This window comes from Triticum aestivum, chromosome 3D, assembly GCF_018294505.1.
Source record: "Triticum aestivum cultivar Chinese Spring chromosome 3D, IWGSC CS RefSeq v2.1, whole genome shotgun sequence".
In the NCBI taxonomy this organism is placed as follows: Eukaryota; Viridiplantae; Streptophyta; class Magnoliopsida; order Poales; family Poaceae; genus Triticum; species Triticum aestivum.
The window spans coordinates 561,260,814-561,264,029 of record NC_057802.1 but is presented as its reverse complement, the minus strand read 5'-3'; positions in this window follow the sequence as shown (position 1 = coordinate 561,264,029).

The following is a 3,216-nucleotide window of genomic DNA, read 5'->3' as shown; positions in this document are numbered from 1 at the left end:
TATATATGAATAAATGAAACTCGACACAAATGATGGTAATAAAATAAAATTGTGAATATTATTGCTTACGCACTTCATATTGTTCGTCAGAGTAGCCCCGCTCACAGGTCGTGTGGCGGATAGACTCGCAAACGTAGTATCCACAGAAATCATTCCCTTGTTCCTGCCACAACCACTTTACAAGAAATAGAGGTCAATCTAACTGATAAGCAAGCATGCTAAACGGTATTGATGAAACTAGCGCTTGAATCACTAGGAGATGTGCGGAATATGCTACTATAGTACTTATTTTCGGGTGTCTACATTGCAGCTTCTTCGGCAGTCCTGGAGCTTTTGTGGTGAATTTTCTCCAAACCCTGCCAGACAAAGAAAACAATTACTTGATATCAGGAAATGAACAAAGTTGCTGATATGGTGGATAATGATCGATTTAACTTACTTCTCGAGCATTTGAGTCATGTCCGCATAGTCCTTGGGATCTTTTCGTCTCGAGTCTAAGACGGTTACTACTCCTTGCTCAAGCTTAATCTCTAGGAGAATATAGTGGAAGCTGCGCATGCATGCATAAGTCATCAATTACATTACCATAACCTGGACTAATAAGGGAAACCGAATATGCACAAGACAGTAACACTCACTTGAAGAGTTAAGGAAAGAGTATTATATCTTTGTTTTGATTTAATACCAACGATCGTAGCAAGTTGGCCTCGGCTTCTTTGGCATGTTTTTCAACCGTATATGCATCTATGAGATTTGTGTTAATGAACCCAATATCACCGATTTGTCTTTTCTTCAATTCGCCGATCTTCAATCTGCATAATATAGTGAGGATAATTATAAATACATGCAATGAAAGAGCTGACCTATATAGAGAGACTTAGTGACAGAAGTAGTACTACTTACAGAAAGTAGCAAGTGATCGTTGATTTATCGAGGGCCTTTTGATTGAAAAACTGGAAGAACTCCTCAAATGGAACATTCAGCAGTTCAATTCCAACGAGGTCATGCTCCGGTTTAACTCTCAGCGTCAAAGTATTCATCCCATCAGACTCTCTGCAGGTTTTCATGTACCAATCATGTAATCTTCGCATCATCGTTGTTAGAGATCTTTCATCTTTGACGAGAGGCTTCCTGTAATGGTATTTGTGTTCGTCCACCTCCATGATTTCATAATGTACATCGTCGAGCAGGTAAATGTCTTTGCAATAATGCGCTCATAGTTGCCTTTCGGCGGAGACTTTGGTGGTTTTGTCAGGGCATCCAGAGTGCGCTTCGCTTTCACCAGATCTACCTTCTCCTCCGGAGGTGGATGTTTCTTTGCTTTCACCCCTTCAAAGAAGTTCTTCACTTCGGCTCGCATGATCTTCGTGTTCTCCTCCTCGGTCCTCTCGTATGGTAACTTCTCTGGAGTCTTCAGAGAAGGACCGAATCTGTATTGCCTCCTGCCTCTGGTAGCTGTACTGCTAGACGCCGGCAGAGCAGATGGAGCGGCTGCGGCTGTCTTCTTTCCTTGCTTACGAGGCGGAGGAGAAGGACTTCAACGCGCCGGAGCAGCCGGAGCGGCGGCGGGTCTCTTCCGCCCTTGCTGACGAGGCGGAGAAGGAGGAGGTTGGCTGCTCTGGCACGCCGACGCGGGCGGAGAAGGAGGTGGAGTGCCGCCACGCGCCGGAGAAGGAGGCTGATGAGTGCCCTGATCACTCGTCGTCGGAGGAGGCGGAGGAGGAGGCGGAGTGCCGCCACGCGCCGAAGAAGGAGGCTGAGTGCCCTGATCACTCGCCGGAGGAGGAGGCAGCGGCGGAGTGCCCTTACTCGCCGGAGGCGTCCAGTTCGGAAGGTTAATGAGCTCCTTCCGCCATAGGCACGGAATCTTCAGAGCTAAACCCAGCTGAGTCTCCCCTTCACCGGTAGGGTGGTCAAGCTGGAGGTCCTCAAATCCCTCCGTTATTTCATCCACCATCACCCTAGCATATCCTTCTGGAATCGGCCGGCAGTGGTAGGTTGCGCCGGGTCCAGGAGGTAAAACAGAGCCAACAGCCGCCTTGGCTTTGATGTTCTGCCATTCCGCCATAAGGTGGCAATGTTGAGACTCCGTGATAGCATCCACGGGGTAGCTAGCAGGAGCCGTCAAGACATGCTCCGGCTGAAGCAGCTCGGTGGAAGCCATGCTGCTTTTCTGCTGAGATGGCGGGGTAGCTTCGGGGGTAGTTTCGGCATGTCGATTGCCGTCTCGTTCCTCTAGCGCTTGAACCCTTTCGTGCAGCTTCTGAATTTGGGTCTGCTCCATTTTTTTCCTCCTCTCCTGGCTTTTGTAACCGCCTGCGTCCGGAAAACCAGCCTTCCACGGAATGGAGCCTGGCGTGCCTCGTGTCCGTCCAGGGTGCTCAGGATTCCCGAGGGCCATTATGAGCTCGTCGTTCTCTCTGTCTGGAACGAACGTCCCTTCCTGCGCTGCATCGATATATTGCTGAATCTTCTTGACTGGTATTCTCAAAAGCTCGTTCGTCCAAACGCACCTCCCTGATATGGGGTCTAAGGTTCCGCCAGCCCTGAAGAACCAAGTCCAGCAACGGTCTGTCCAGTTCATTGTCTGTGGTTCGATCCCTTTTTCAAGTAGATCATTCTCAGCCTTGGCCCACTTAGGCCGGGCTTTGAGGTAGCCACCTGACCCCGTGCGATGGTGAAGCTTCTTCTTCGCAGCATTCTTCTTGTTTGTCGCTGACATCTTCTTACTCTTTTCCGATGTCTTGTGGGCCACAAATGCGGGCCGGTGATCTCTGATCTTCTCATACCGGCCGATGAATTCTGGTGTCTCTTCTTTGTCGACAAACATTTTCAGCTCATTCTTCCACCTCCTGAATAGGTCTGCCATCTTCTTAAGAGCTTGAGACTTGATTAATTGCTCTTTAACTGGCTTCTCCGGATCCTCCTCTGGCGGTAGGGTGAAATTTGCCTTCAGCTCAGTCCAAAGATCATATTTCTGCATATCATTGACATAAGACACCTCAGGGTCTTCCTTCTTAGGCTTATACCATTGCTGGATGCTGATCGGGATCTTCTCCCTAACTAGAACCCCGCACTGAGCAGCAAATGCATCCTTTGTCCGGATGGGTTCAACCGGTTGGCCGTCGCGCGCGATTGCTGTGATCTCAAACCTTTCATCTGAGCGCAACTTTCTCTTCGGGCCTCGTCTCTTTACCGAAGTTGTGCTTGATTCGG